We start from the raw sequence: 16,560 nt of genomic DNA, 5'->3' as shown, positions 1-16,560 counted from the left end.
CGGTCCCGACGGGATTTCTGTAGAATCTCTTCCACTGCTGGCCCAAACGTATGTCCAGGGGATATGGGCACATCAAGCAACGCAGCTTTATCCGCGTCCGGGACCCTGGCCTGTGACAGCCACAGCTGTCTACGTGCCACAACCAAGCCCGCCAGGCTTCGGCCCAGGGCTTGTCCCTGCAGCCCAGAGATCTGCAGCAGTGTGTCAGACAGGAGGCGCAGCTCTGACACTACCGGCTCCGGGAGTGGGGCCTCACGCAAGACTCCATCCAAATAAGCCGTAAGCACACTAGCCGTATTGGCTAAGCAGGTCGCTTGCGCCCCTGCTGCATATGCCAGCTTCAGATGCGTCTCCGTCACCCGACACTGAGGGTTAGGGCACATCGGGTCTCTAGCGAGCCACCCTACCGGCGGGGCCTTAACCAGGGCCGCAATGGTGGAGTCCACCGGCGGAAACCCCGCCAGGCCCAGCTTATCTGCGCTCTCCAAGGAAGAGAGCGGTGCCACTTGTTTAGAAATACTGGGGGCTGAAGCAGGTCTATCCCAGGAGGAGCGCACCTCCTCCACAAAATCCGGGAAAGCCGGAAAACACTACAGGCGGGGAGCCAGCGCCTGTGTTCGGAACACAGAGCGGCGCGGTAGATTCGCCGGTGTCCAGGGGACCTGCAGCAATGCAGCTGCGCGCTCCATCAGAGTCGAGACCGAGCTTGGCAACGGGGTGGAATTGGCTTCCGACACGTACTCGGAGCTGGGATCCTCCCCCGAAGGGGTGTCCCCCACCTGCATGTCGAATGAGAGTGAAGCCACATCACCGGAGGCGGCTATAGACAGCGTGTCCTCTTGCGTCAGCTGAGGGGGGCTTCCACATCCCTGTCTCTCCTGCGGGGAGGACGCTTGGGGCTGCAGCGGGGGCTGGACCGGAGCAGAAGCCGCAGCCTGCTTAGACAACAGATCCAGGACCTGAGCCATTTGCGCTTTCAGGTCGAAAATGTCCCTCGCTTGCTTAGAGCGCTTAACCCGTTTAGGGGCTGGGGAGCGATTACCCTGCGCACTCAGCATCTCCGACATGGAGCCCAAAAATGCATTGTCAGGGGAACCAAAAGCCGCTGACGGACCCTCTCTGGCTCTCTGTAACCGAGCCTCCTTTATCATGGGCTAAAAAGCCTCACAGACTCTACAGGCCACATCCCTCTTGAGGGCCATAGTGGTATGCGGGACACCCAAGCACCGGACAAAGAGGGTATGTTCATCCTCTTGTGGGATATTGGCTTTACAAGCCGTACAGGCATGGGACGACACGGATAAATTCCTGAGCAGCATTGTCTGTATATATATATATATATATATATATATATATATATATATATATATATATATATATATATTATATATATATTTATTATTACATATATATTGATATATATATATATTTCACAGACCAGCCTGTACCACGAGGTATGCGCTAGCAGCACAGCCCCTACGCAACGAGCAACGTGTCGCTCGTGGAATGTTCTAGACGCTCTGCGCAGCGGGGGTATCCTGCGCTGTGTGCGTAACTTTATTAAAGGGGAAAAGCACCTTGCGCGTATACGCGTTCAAGAATGGTGCTTGCGTACACTGCGTACCGCAGCACCAGAGGGGGCACTACGCAAGTGCATACCCTGACCGCGTGGTCTACACACACACCTGGTATATACCAGGGGGGGACAAGGCCGAAGCCACAGTGGGAGTTTTCCTTTTTTTTTTTTAAAACACAGTTTTAAGAAGGAAGTAAGAGAGAGAGAGAGTACACCGAACGCTCATGAACCGACTCACCGTGGTGGTCAGGTTCGGCCGACGGCTCAGCTCGGACGGGGGTACAGTAGCACCTAGCCCCGAGGAAGGGAGCGCGGCTTGGTCACTCGACAGCGGGGATACAGCAGGCCTGGCCCCGAGGAGGATAAATTGTGTAACTCTCTATTAGAAAAGACAACTCATTCGCGGGTGGCTGCACAGACAGCAGCTCACACACAACAGACAGAAGAGAGCAGCCCACCAGAAGGGGGCCTGAAAGACAGAAAGATGAAATACTGTCTTTTTCAAGAGTCGTTGATTCCAGGAAAGCGGCAAGCCAGCTTTCGGCACGAATGCCAGGAACTACAACAGACCCGAATCGACATAAGGGCTCTTCCTATCAACACGCTCAGTTCAAGACACAGAGGTCCTACCTTACCATCTTGAGAAGGAAAAAGAGGGAGATCTTCCGGTGAGTGACGGTTTTGTACCCTCGGTAGGCGGGACCGAGTGCGTCATCACAGGAAGGGGCCTTCGGCAGCTCTGATATAGAGAGCTCAGTATACCTACCTCTAGGGCAGGGGGATATCCCATAAGTATGTTGGTGGTCGTCTTCGACTTGAAAGGGAACTGCAGTGCGCCCTCCGTCGTACGTCTTCCCAGAAGCACAAAGGGAGATTTTTATATATTTTTTAGCAATTGAAGAGTTTGTGTTATTTGAGAATAAATAGAAATGGCTTGAAGTTTGCTTTCATTTGTAACATGTTTGTACTAAACTAGATGATAACTTTATGAGTAAAGTTGTGGGGCTTGCTTTAGCTCTTTAGAAGTATTTTTCTGGTAGAGGAAGAAGTTTAAAAAGTTGTACTTTTTAAGCAAAGCAGTTACATACAGTCAAAGTTAAATTTAGTAAAATAATTTTTCTGATTACTTTGATAGACTACTATATCAACCTTATTACTTTGGATTGCGGGGCAGTTAGATTCCACATTTCATCAGACATGTACCGTTTGATTGGGAGAAGATATTTTTGAACTGATTTCAGATTTGAATAGCAGAGAAGTAGAGGAAGATTTCATACACTATTAGTACACAATTAGTACACATTGTTTATTAATTGTCTCATGCTTAGAATGGGCTATAATTTGAAATTGCTCAAAGTTCTATGACAGTTAATTCAACAGTGGGAAGTAGCCTACTGAAAGAAGTTGATGGGGTTACTAAAACAGCTGTACCTCTTGTTTGGTAAAAGTTATTTCTGTTTTGATTTCAGATTTGAATAGCAGAGAAGTAGAAGATGATTCCATATTCTCTAACTTTTAGTCTTGTTGGGAAAGTGGTCAAAGTAGCCCATTTGTGTCAAAAGTTACATCGTTTACAGTGAATAGAATGTTGGAAGTCAGGGAGTTTTCAAACAATGGGGAGATTTAGAATGTTGAAAAAAGTCCAATTAAAGTGAATGAAGATGGACAAAAAAAGGACAAAAATCTTAATAGTTTAAAAGATATCAAAACGTTGTATAGAAGCACACTATTCCAGACCGGTCTACGCGTTTTGAAGTTTGAACGGCGTTTCTAGCTTAAACGGTGTAAGAGGAGTAGCCTGCCGAAGAAGAAGAAGTAGTATGTGCTGGCAGTATTGACCTAGTCCCAAGAACTTTATCTTTTGGTCTTTCTGGGCACAATTAAAAAAAAAGAAAGCAATGTCATTTGTAAATAAACGAATTTGATAGAAAACTTAAAGTTTTAGAGGGCAAGTGTCGATTTGAATGTGTGCAGTAATGTGAACATTTCCCTGATTGCGAATATAATACGAAGTCTTGCCTCCAGTTAATATTTTAGAAAAAAACTACTTTGCTAAGAGCAGAAAAACAAGCAAGCAGAGGATGGTTTTGATCCATCGACCTCTGGGTTATGGGCCCAGCACGCTTCCACTGCGCCACTCTGCTACAGTTGTCTCATGACTGAATTTAAAAAGCAGAAGAAAAAAAAAAATACTGAATTCATTTTAACCAGACACACGGCAGTGGCCGGGCCGAACCATAGAAACGTTGCAAATCAGAGATGATCCGTTTTCTTTTCCCCAAATACTTTATGCAAAGTTTGCAGCCTTTCTGCCCACTTTGATCACAGGCAGTTTTATCCCCAGTTTTGGCTGATAATTCCAATATACTGTCTCTGTAAATGTGTTAAATCGTGGAAAGCTTTTTGTTTAAAATTACACTGAAGACGTATATATTTTTTTTAAATATAGAACTTTCCAACAGTCAGCCTGGCTAGCTCAGTCGGTAGAGCATGAGACTCTTAATCTCAGGGTCGTGGGTTCGAGGCCCACGTTGGGCGTCCTTTTAAAATACAAAGTGTAGATGTTTATTCAAGGCAACAGAGCAATGTCTAATTCTGTTCACATTGTATACAGCATTGCAATGACATTACTTATTGGTTATTGTCATATAGCAATTGCTATTGTAAACTGCGTGCATCGTTTATAGCTATAACGATATTGAAATAAATAATCTTAGTTTATTGTGCTGGCTTCAATCCGTTTCTTTTTTTTTTTACAGATGTCATTACATCATTCATGAAGCAACAGTTGATATGTGTGTAATAAACCCAATCGGGCCTTGATACAATAGACAACCCTAGTCTGTGCTGAAATACATAATAAGGTTTTCTAGTGTAACAAACGCAGTTTCTCAGGATGGCCGAGTGGTCTAAGGCGCCAGATTCAAGGACTCTGTCTTTCCAAAGAATTGTGTGTTCTGGTCTCCGAATGGAGGCGTGGGTTTAAATCCCACTTCTGACAGTTCAAGTTTATTTATTTTTAAAAGGAATACATGTATTCATTTTACTATAAAAGATTGTTCAAGGAAATTAACAGCTGATACCAAAATCTTGTCAGCACTCATTACCATTTTAATTAGCATTTTAAATCGGACTAAAATAGCGTTCCTAACACAGATTGCACTTTTGTTGTAAACAGACTACTTGAAGTCACTGAAAAATATTTTGTGTTATTTAAATTAAGATTGTTTTCATGTTCCAAATAACATATTACTTTGAAAAACATCTCCGTATGCCACTGGATCGTGCTCAGGCTGGGATGCGGACCATTGAGAACAGTATAAACGATCTATTACTGGAAGTAGCTTACATGAGAAGTGCCCTCGTTTAACATGCTAGGATGATCGACTTCGGCATTCTCCAACTGCTGTTTACATTTTCTAAAACGTTATGAGGATGAATACAAAGTTTGACACTTTCCTTGTAAGTGGGGGTAAGCACAAGTTATTTTCAGATGTAATGTCTTTTCTAATCTTGCGTAGTGCAAATCACGTTACTATATTTGTATATTAGTCAAACCCTATATAAAGTATATTTAAATTGTTTTAACATTAGCAATGATTCATTTGAAATTTGCTTATTGATTTAAACAACTGAACAATTTTAGGCTTGATGGTTTCTTTTTTCCGCGTTTCTACCAGTATGAGATACGCACTCAGTTAGAACAGAGAGAGAGAGAGTATTCACTACTATAGACTTTGGTCGTAATCAAAGCTTTGTTAACCAGTACGTTTTTATGTGAGGCTGTCTGTAAGTTACAGCGTAACAGACGTTGCGAGCTAGCTAACGGTAACGTTAACGGTGTCTTTTAAATTCGACATAAGTTATGTGGCGATGATATCTAATTAACGTTGTATTTAATGTAGTTTTGCTATCTGTGCCAGGCTATAAATGAGACAGATGACGTAACATCATGCACTTATCTTTTCATACTCAATTGCTTTCATTCAGTAGGCCATTGCAAAACAATTATCAGTAGGTCATGTGTAGAAAAGGTGACATAGTGTTGATCACAATGTCATTGTATTATCCTCAATTTCTCAACTGTAGGCTAGCTAACAACTAACGATAGATGGATATACGGAAATTCTTCAAGAAAGGCAGTGCCAGCAGCTCTGCCGAAGGCCAATCCGGTGAGAAATGAAGATTTTACCAGTTCAAACAAACAAATTAAAACTTAAACTGATTAATCACCTATTAAGCCTTGAGTTATTGTAAATATGATTTTAATAACAATACATGTCAAAACACAGCAGACAAGAATGAGGGAAAGAAGCTGGAGGCTGACAGGGCTGAGGGAGCATGTCTGATGAAGGTTAGTGATAAAAAAGCGAGTAGATGTTTAAGCTTTCAGTTAAATTTGTACAGCATATGACAGCATATGTCTTATTTTTGTTAGGCATAAATAAATGATGTTCATGATATCTTAAAGGGTCATGCAGAAAGAGAGGCTTCTGTGCAAGGCAGAGATCAACATGCGAGCTGTATAAGTGAGAGAGAGCAAGCATGCCCAGAGAAAGAGGGACAAGAAACAGATCCAGAGAGGGAGGGACAACAAACAGATCCAGAGAAAGAAAGTAAAGTAATCAAGCCGCTGCAGCAACTCCTTCCAGAAATGAGAGCGATTTAGGTGACAAAGACACTGGGCCCAGCCAAGTGAAGCTGAATAGCTACCCACAAGAAAGTTTTCGTACACAGAAAAGGGCATTTCAGCACTGCTGGTTTGAGAAATACAATTGGGTAGAGTACTCTGTCCACAAATATGCAGCTTTCTGCTTTCCATGTAGAGTTTTTGGCAAAAACATTAAATTTGATTCTTTTGTCAGTAATGGCTGCAAAAATTGGAAAAAAGCTTTGTTTATCTTTGGTAAACATGAGATGGCACAAACACACAGAGACAGTGTTGTGGCATGGCAAAGCTACCAGGCAACTAGCAATCATGGGAACATTGCTCAGATTTTAACATCTGCCCATGCTAGTGATATTGCAGAGAGAAGGGAGTATCTGAGGAGAATTGTTGCGGTCACCTCAATGTTAGGAAGACAGGGACTCTCTTTCCGTGCCAATGATGAATCTAGTGAAAGCACAAATAGAGGGAACTTTCTTGAATGTATGGAGCTTTTGAAGGAGTTTGACCCTTTCCTGCAAAGGTACAATACTCCATCAAATGCGACGTATCTCTCTCCAGAATCTCAGAATGACATGATCGAATGCTGCGCTCAAGAGATTACGGACACCATAGTCTCTGAGATGTCAACGTCTGGAATGTTGTGTCATACTTGCAGGGCTATTCCGGAGGCTGCTGAGTTTTTCAGTTTCTTGGAGAATGTGTATTCGTTTTTCAGTACATCCCTAGTTAACCACCACAAGTTCAAAGAAGCTCAGTCCAAACTTGGAATAGCATCAGCTGAACTTGTACAGCTCTCAAACCCTCGCTGGGCATGCCAGCTGCGGTCCATAAATGCAGTCCTGGACACTTTAACTGCTATATTTGATTGTCTATCTGCCATTGGATCCCCCATGGCTGTTGGTCTGAGAGCAAAGCTTCATAAGTTCTCCACCGTGTATTTGCTACTGATGTTTCAGTCCCTTCTTTCTATAACTGAGGGACTACACAAGTTCCTCCAGAAAGAGACTGTAGACCTGGCAGAAGCTTGTTTCGGCAAACAAGCTGTACGTGACACACTGATAGGCAAACGCACAGATGCATTTGCCACAGAACTTTATGACAGAACCAAAGCACTCTGTGAAATTCACAATATTCCAGAGGCAGATGCAGCAAGAAAGCGCAAACAAAGGAAAATGGGAGATTTTGTGGTGGAGACCTCCTTGGGTTTAGGCACAGAATTGTCATGTTCCCAAACAATGAAAACAGAGTTGTTGCTCCCCTGCTTGGACAGGATGGTTTGTGAGCTTGACCAGCGATTCTCGACTGTAGATGCAGGTCTGCTCAAAGACATACAGGCATGCAGCCCCAACTCAAAAAACTTCCTAGATACATCATGCTTAACTGAGTTTGCCAAGCACTACGGTATTGATGTTAAAACAGAAGAGATGTTGGTGGCCAGAAACTTTCTTGCCCGGAAAAGAGAGGCTGGATGTCCTCCCAAAGATATGCTTGCTGTGCATAACCTCCTGGATGATGATGTTTCCTTCTCTGAAGGAAATCATTCAGGTTGCCCTCACAATTCCTGTGAGCAGCTGCTCCTGTGAAAGGTCCTTAAGTGCACTGCGCCGGCTGCACTCCTGGTTGCGTAAGACAATGGGTCAGAAAAGGCTTGCAAGTCTTGCAGCCATGTCCATTAAGGGTGAAGTGCTTGGGCCACTAAGCCACAATAGTGTCATTGACCGCTTTGCCACCTTTAAAAATAGGAGGTACACTTTGATGCGTCCACCCACAAAATAAGCATCAAAAGAGAGAAGCAGGAGGAGCAGTTCTGTAATATAGGTTGTAATATTTGTTTGGGATCTTACTTTTTTATCAGATTTTATTCCTAATTATTTTTCAGGTTTTTTATTTTATTTAGCTCATTAGTTGAATTTAGTTTTGCCCCATTGTGGATGTTTAAGATGTTCCATGTGTCTGAATTATTGGGTTAATTTTGAGCAACAATTAACAAAAGGGTGAAACTTAAATAAAGATTTTTTTCTAATGGTATAATATGACCTGCATGTCTTCTCATATCTCTCTCTCTCTCTCTCTCTCTCTCTCTCTCTCTCTCTCTCTCTCTCTCTCTCTCTCTCTCTCTCTCTCTCTCTCTCTCTCTCTCTCTCTCTCTCTCTCTCTCTCTCTCTCTCTCTCTCTCTCTCTCTCTCTCTCTCAGGATTGTGGGATTGTGGGAGGGGCTTGTGAGCTGAGAGTGGTGTGTTTGAATAGTGCAGGTCTGTTCTTACAGTCTTGGTTTTACTATTTTTACACGCTTAATTTAAAAGGAATTTTATAAGTTTCTTTTAAATATATATATTTATATCATCTACATTTTTATTTATTTATCTATTTATTTATTTGTTTGTTTATTTGTTTATTTATTTTTCTATTTATCTATCTGTTGGCCTTGCCGTTTGGGAGGCTAAGTTAGTTTGTCTAGCCCGAAATGGGCTCACACTCCGGCGGTATACAGGGACTAACACGGAGACATGGGTTCAGGTGTGTGCCCGACAATGAAGTTTCCGTGGAGGACGTACTGTTATCGGTCGGTAAGTCAATTGGTTTTAACAATATAAAATCTGCTTCACGTATGAATAAGGCCATTGTTGTGTTTTTAAGTCAAGAAACACTGGTAAATAAGATTGTAGAGGAAGGATTTTCTGTCAATGGTGCTTTTATTTCTGCTTTACCTCTTTCAACTCCTCTAAGGAAAGTGGTTTTATCAAATGTCCCCCCTTTTATTCCAAATGCAGTGATTGAAAGAGAATTGGCAAGATACGGTAAAATCATGTCCCCGATTAGAATGATTCCGCTAGGCTGTAAGAACCCCGAGGTGAAACATGTAATGTCTTTTCGTAGACAAGTGTTTGTATTGCTGCATAACCCAGGGCAGGATCTTAATGTAGCCTGGAGGTTTATTATAGAGGGGAAGGAGTGTGTTATCTTTGCAACTTCGGACACAATGAAATGTTTTCATTGTGGCGAAGAAGGGCATATGAAGCAAGCCTGCCCTAAGCTCAGATCAGCGGCTGCGGCGGAGGGCAGCGCTGAAAGGCAGGGGGCTGGTCAGGCTGAGGGTGTTCGGGGAGCACAGGTGGAGGAGTCGGCGGAGACGCCCGTGCCTGCGCCCCGAGTTAAGAAGAGGATTGCTGCGGAGGAGCAGTCTACAGTAGCGGATCCTCCTACAGAGTCAACCGTACAGGAACCCACTGCCGATCCTGAGGGGAGCTTTACTGCTGTGATTAAAAAAAAGAAAATGCAGAAAAGATCTGAAGCAGTGGTCGTGGGGGAGTCTATCTGGGGCCCTGTGGCGGCTCACAAAGGTAGCGGCGAGCCTCAACTCGCTGCTCCTGGGGAGCCGAGCCATGGCTCGCTGGTTGGTGGTGATGCGGGGTCTCAGCCCAGCGCTGCCGCTGTCGGAGAGTCGGGGCCGGGGGAGAGCGGCGGCGACGGCGTTGATCAGGCCGTGGCTGCGGAGCTCCCCCGTACAGGGAAGGAGGCTAGTGGCAGCGCTGGACTAGCATCCAGTGACGCCATAGCCCTGCCCTCAGTAGAGTCCTCACGGCCGGAGGAAGATGAGTCTGGAGCCAGAGAGGAGGATTCGGCCGAGGAATGGGAGGCGTTCGCGGGAGAAGACGAGGATGAGGAAGGAGAGCTCTATGACACCTCGATGCTCTCCGACATCCAGGTCAGTGAGCCCAAAAAAATGAAACTGTATTCGCTTGATCAGTTTATAAATTTTATGGATTGCACAAAGGGTAAAAGGGGAGTTGAAATTCCACTTTTCTTTCCTGACTTGAAATTGTTTTTAGCCTCTGCTAATGTACTGTTAAGAAAAGCGAGTTTAGAGGAATTTGACAGGAAAAAGAGGTTTCGTTTGAAAAAGTTTGTAAGCACTGCTAGAAAAATGGTTGAGCAATCAAAAGGTTTTTAATGGATCAATTCAATTTTAAAGCTTTTACCCTTGTTTTTTGTATTTATTTATTGCTATTTTATTTTTCTTCCTTTATGGATAAGTTTTTAGTGAGTTCTTTAAATATAAATGGTTGCCGTGATGATTTTAAGAGAGCCCAATTTTTTAATTTTATTGAGTTTAAAAAAGCCAATTTTATTCTATTGCAGGAGACCCACTCTGACAGCAGCAATGAAGCGCACTAGCTGTCAGAGTGGAAGGGGAAGGCGTTTTTAAGTCACGGCTCTAATGTTAGTGCGGGGCTGGCAGTTTTATTCTCTCTGGGGCTGGGAGTAGACGTGGTGTCTGTAGAGGAAGTTGTACAAGGGAGGCTTTTAAAAATTGAATTAAAATTAAATGGTGTTTTTATTGATCTTTTTAATATCTATGCTCCTAATTTGTATAATGACAGGATTTTATTTTTTAAAAAACTCAACCAGGTTTTAGAGAAGTGTGATCCAGAGCATTTTATTTTGGTGGGAGGGGATTTTAACTGTACGCTGGATTTTAATTATGACAGAAATCATGATGAACCCAATCCCCAAATCTGCGAGAGAGCTGGCTAGCGTGCTGACAAAATTTGATTTAGTTGACATCTGGAGAAATTTACATAATCAATCTAAACAATATACTTGGATTAAATTAAATAATGGTCAACTGTCTGGAGCACGGTTAGATAGATTTTACAACCAAAAGCACCACCTTAATAGAATTATTGGCAGCAGTATTCATCCCACGTCTCTATCTGATCATCACCTCATCACAGCTGTTTTGTGTTTACCCACTGCACAGCACTCCAAATCCTATTGGCACTTTAATATTAAATTATTACAAGACACACAGTTTAAGGAAACATTCAAACTAAATTTGAGACAGTGGTGGGATGTGGGGAAAATCCAAATTAAAATATTCTGTCAGCAATTCACCCAGAACGTCACTAGTGAGTTGAATGCAGTGGCCAGCCAGCTAGAGAATGAGATTTTAGAGATTGAGAGAGAGCTGGGCGGTCAGAGCACGGAAGGGGCTTATCGCAGTTTGAAAGAGAGGAAACAGCGCCAGGGCAGCCTGCTGGAGGAGAAGGTCAAGGGGTCCCTGGTAAGAGCAAGATTTGTGGAATTAAGAGACATGGACTCCCCCACGACCTTCTTCTTCAGCTTGGAGAAGAAGGAAGCTGAAAGAAAACAAATGCTTACTCTGAAGCTGCCCGGGGGGAGAGAGGTCTCCAGCCCTGTGGAGCTTCGTCAGGCCGCGGTGACATTTTATTCAGAACTGTACCAGGCTGAGGGCTGCGACCAGCAGGAGACGGAGCAGCTGTTGGAAGGTTTCCCTCACCTGGGTGAGGAGGAAAGCCGCGGCCTGGACACCGTCATCACACTGGAGGAGCTCACAACCGCCGTCACACAGCTCTCCAATGGAACAGCACCTGGGCTGGATGGGCTGCCTGCTGAATTCTATAAACATTTCTGGAGTTGCATTGGAATTGATCTATACCAGGTGCTGAATGAATGTGTGGCGGAGGGAGAGCTGCCTCTGAGCTGCCGCAGGGCAGTACTGACTTTACTGCCCAAAAAAGGAGACCTCTGTGAGCTGAAGAACTGGCGTCCTGTGTCGTTGCTGTGCTGTGATTATAAGGTATTTTCCAAAGCTCTGGCCGGCCGTCTTAGGGAGTGTATGGGTACTGTGGTGCACAGTGACCAGACATAATGTGTACCAAAACGCTCAATTTTTGATAATTTGTTTTTAATCAGAGATCTTTTTAATGTATCTAAGCTTTTTAACTTAGATTTTGGGCTGGTGTCGCTTGACCAGGAGAAGGCTTTTGACAGGGCAGACCATGGCTTTTTATTTCACACCCTAGAGGCATTTGGTTTTGGTCCTGTTTTTATTTCTTATATTAAAATTTTATATTCTAATATTTTTAGCCTTGTCAAGATTAATAATTGTCTAAGCCAGCCCTTCCCAGTGCAGAGAGGGATTAGACAGGGCTGCTCTCTGTCGGGGATGCTCTACGCCATCTCCATTGAACCGCTGCTACACCAGCTGAGGGAGCGTCTCGCTGGCCTGGCCATACCTGCCCTCCCCTCCGCCCAGCCCGTCCGTCTCTCAGCGTACGCTGATGATCTAAATGTGTTTGTAACCAGCGATAAAGACGTGGCGGTGCTGGAGTCATGCATGAGGAGCTTTGAAAGAGCCTCCTCAGCACGGGTGAATTGGGCCAAAAGTGGAGCGTTCCTCGCAGGGAGCTGGCTGAGAAAGCCTCCTCCGTCCCTGCCACAGAAGCTGGAGTGGAACAGAACTGGATTAAAAGTGCTGGGGGTGTACTTAGGAACTGAGGCATTCATGCAGCGAAACTGGGAGGGGGTGCTGGAGAAGGTAGCAGGAAGGCTACAGAGCTGGCAGTGGCTGCTGAACCGCCTCTCCTTCAGGGGGAGGGTCCTTGTGATTAAAAACTTGGTAGCGTCCATGCTGTGGCACAGATTAATGTGTCTGGACCCTCCCCCAGGGCTGCTGGAGCAGGTCCAGAAAAAACTAGTTAATTTTTTTTGGGATGGAAACCACTGGCTGAAACCAGCAGTACTGTACCTGCCCCGAGACGAAGGAGGGCAGGGACTGATTGACATCCCCTCCCGGGTCGCTGCGTTCAGATTGCAGGCAGCCCAGAGACTGCTGTACACCCCTGAGCTGAGCTGGAGAGGCATGGCTTTGTCCCTCCTCAAGAGGGTTGGGGGGCTTAGCTTAGACAGACAGCTGTTTTTAATGACCCCCAGTAAAGTTATTAGAACTGAGCTGGAAAGCTTTTACAGTAACATGTTAAATGCCTGGGGGTTAATTAAGATTTTAAGGACAGATGAAAGCCTCTGTACATGTTTTATTTTTGAGGAGCCTTTGTTTTTTAATAGAATTTTTAACATTGATGCTTTTAATTCAAAACAGCTTTTTTTAGTGTTTTTACAGGCTGGAGTCACCACCCTGGGTCACCTGGTAGATTGGACTGAGTGGCGATGGAAGAGTGGGGCCGAGTTGACTGCAGTGTTGGGTCTGCGCTCGGTGCGCTTCATAGGGAGGGTGCTGAGAGAGATCCGAGCCTCCCTGAGCCCAGCAGTGTTGGAGTTCGTGGCGCAGTGCTTCTCAGAGAGGCAGGCCCCAGAGCGTGAGCCTGATTTCCCCTCAGTGCTGCTCTCCCCTGCACTGCCGGAGGAGGAGGAGGAGGGGGGGGAGCGACCCGGGATGCTGTTATCCCTGGATGAAGAGACCAATTTACAGTTTCACTCTGCAGAGAAGAGGCAGCTGTACGGCACTGTGGTTAAGACCCGGCATTATCACAGACTTAAAGACCTGACTGATACCAAGTGGAGGGCTCACCTGGCGATGGAGGAGTCTGTGCGGCCGTCCTGGAGGGTGCTGTACAAGCTGCCTCTGCCCAAGCGTTCCGGGGACCTGCAGTGGCGAGTGCTGCATGGCATTGTCGCCACGAACCGCTGGTTGAGCCGAGTTGACCCAGGTGTGGGGGAGCAGTGCCCCTTCTGTCTCGCTGTGGAAACTGTGTTTCACCTTTTTACAGACTGCCCACGACTCCGGCCTTTTTTTATTTTTCTAGAAGGCCTGCTGATGAACCTCGGGGTGCGTTTTACTAAAGAGTTATTAATTTTAAGTATTAAGTATTCCTTTAAATATCGTCATTGGTGTGCCCTGATTAATTTTCTCCTGGGTCAAGCAAAGCTGGCGATTTTAAAATCCCGTAAAAAGAGATTATCTAGCACTGGTATAGATGATGCCCTGTGTGTTTTTAGAGTTCTGGTTGTAACCAGGGTAAAAGCTGATTTTTCTTATTACAGCATGATGAATGATATGGATAATTTTATGATGAGGTGGTGTATTGAGGATGGGGTGTGTGCAGTGGGTGAAGATGACATGCTAATTTTTAATTTTTAAAATTGTTGGTGTGTTTTTAGGTTTTTTTGCTGTTTTTAGAATGTTTCAGTTATTTATCTGTGTTTTATTCTTGTTCTGTTATGACCAGTGCTGGAATTTACTAGTTGTATTTATGTTATTTTAATGTTTTGTTGTTTTTCTTTTGTGTTGTTCAATAAAGGGATTTAAAAATCAAATCTCTCTCTCTCGCTCTCTCTCTCACGCTCTCTCTCTCTCGCTCTCTCTCTCTCGCTCTCTCTCAATAAAATCCAAAAAGTATTTTGGCTACATAGTACAGCCATTTTTGTGCCTTTTGTTGGTGTTGGATGGATGGGGACAGAGTGGACTTTCTTTATTTGGATAGAATTTAAGTAAGTCATATTAGATCAGTGTCTAACACAAACTATGAGACAGGTATACTTTTAGCCAACCCTGACCAAAAATAACCTTATTTTGATAGATTTTACACCCGTTGTTACTCTAAAAATACATGATGAAAAGACGTTTTGGGGGCTTTAAAAAAAATCCTGGGGGAGTATGCCCAGACCCCACTAAAAGAGGCTTAGCCCCCCTATCCATGAATCTCTAGTGACGTCCCTGTCTGTTAGTATATATTTTTTCGAATTTCTGTACGTTGGCTCCCAAGTGACATATTTAGTAAAGGCCTCCACCCTTGCAGGATGTGTCCTATAGATGAGATTGAGCTGGTGTCGACTCTCTTATCCCACCTAAGCCAGTGGGCAGTGCACAATTGGCCGAGCAGCGCTGGGATGTGGTGGGTTAAAGTTCACAGCGCACCAGTGACTCCTGTGGCCTCTCAACATCTGCAGGTTTATTAGGGTGTTAGCAGGTCCAGCTGCATCAAATTCTTCAAACAGATGGTGAATGGGTGGATCATCAAATTGCAAATATTAATACTTACCACTTAATTCCCTTATTAGAATTAATATCCTGTATCCTGTCTGTATGTTTTCTCGCATTCTGGAGCTCAAATATAAAGTTAAAATAATATGAACATGTTGTCTGCCTGCAGACGGCTGATTCAAGTTGCTTCTGACAGGCTGCGTGTACACTTGAGTGACGTCACTCTCCAGAAGCTCAAGAAGCCGTGCGTAGCCATTTGTTTCCAGGTCACCCTGCAGGGCTGTGTCTCTTCAGGACCCGGAGTGAGGGGCACTGCTGTGGAGCGTAACTGGACATGTTCTGAAGACTCTAGATTAGCTGTTCACGTATGGCATACTGGACATGTTCTGAAGACAGGCTCTAGATTAAGTGTTCAAGCATGGCACATCCTCTTCTACAATAACATTTCACACTGTGAGGAGCTCCAGCAGGTGTGAATTTACACTGATTCTCATCAACTCACATGAAACGCTCAGAAAACAAATATCACTCCAGGGACTATCGACATTTGTATGTATTTTAAAGGTTAACTTGGCATATTTTTGAAAAAATGTAAATATCACTACTTACGAATCAATTTCCTCATTTAAACTATGATCCATGAATGTTTTTGTACTTTTCGCATGCTGGAGCTTTATTTTTAATGATTTAAAAAGGCATGGGTTTCCGGTTCCAGTCGGGAATTTTCGGCGCTAAAGAGGCTGCAGACGTTATGACCAGAAGTTTGTGTATGCGTGTGTGTGAGGTGTGCGTGTGCTATTTGTAGGCAGGTATGTGTATCTGCCTGTGGAGACGTGATCCCGGTGGGACCTCAATACAGGGTACAACTTCCAGTCATGACGTGCACTTCTGCAGTGTCTTGAGCACCAAAAATTCCCAAATGCTTTGACTGGAAACCAGAGTAGCAACTTTTTTAATAATTAACCATTAAGCTCCAGAATGTGAAAAAGTATGAAAACAGTTACAGATCAGAATTTAAGAGAGGAAATTGATTGGCTAGTAGTGACATTTACATTTTTTCAAAAATATGCCAATTACACCTTTAAATAATCCAGTAGTGAGGCATTCCTAAAAGAATGTAACCATACACCAGTGTAATATTGCTTTTAGGAACACATCACATGTTTAGTGCATTCATTTCTGACTCTGCTTTGTGTATGGAGACCATACCGCTCCTTAGTCACCAGGATACTTTGAGACAGAACTCGATTTTACAGTTTCCCTTAAAGATATTAACATATGAATTAAGCAGTACACCTTTGCTAAATTAAGTAGTTGCTTAATTACCCTGCGCAGCAATAATAATAAGAAGAAGAACTCATCGACTGACAATTGCGCTGTAACATTCAGTCAGCTACATTCACTCAGTGTCAGTCTGTAGTCTGTAGCCAGAGTTGGTTTATTTATAACATTATTTATTTATTTATTTATCTATAGTTATAGTGCAGGGAAGTCCCACCCAAAAAACAGAGCCTTCAGAGAAAAAAAAACCCAGAATTACCTTAGTATGTTAGGCTACGTGGGATGTTC

The 16,560-nt window shown here is 44.0% G+C and overlaps 2 non-coding genes across 2 annotated transcripts; both read left to right on the top strand.

Moving 5' to 3' along the window:
- Window positions 1-4,041: 4,041 nt before the first annotated feature.
- trnak-cuu (transfer RNA lysine (anticodon CUU)) lies at window positions 4,042-4,114 on the top strand. The gene has a single exon. It is a non-coding gene; the product is annotated as a tRNA-Lys (tRNA).
- A 352-nt stretch (window positions 4,115-4,466) lies between these two features.
- trnal-caa (transfer RNA leucine (anticodon CAA)) lies at window positions 4,467-4,577 on the top strand. Its single transcript has 2 exons — window positions 4,467-4,504; window positions 4,532-4,577. It is a non-coding gene; the product is annotated as a tRNA-Leu (tRNA).
- Window positions 4,578-16,560: the final 11,983 nt, after the last annotated feature.

The sequence above is a fragment of the Acipenser ruthenus genome, chromosome 23 (assembly GCF_902713425.1).
Source record: "Acipenser ruthenus chromosome 23, fAciRut3.2 maternal haplotype, whole genome shotgun sequence".
Classification (NCBI taxonomy): Eukaryota; Metazoa; Chordata; class Actinopteri; order Acipenseriformes; family Acipenseridae; genus Acipenser; species Acipenser ruthenus.
The sequence above is the reverse complement of the archived record's forward strand: the minus strand, read 5'-3'. Positions and strand labels throughout refer to the sequence as shown.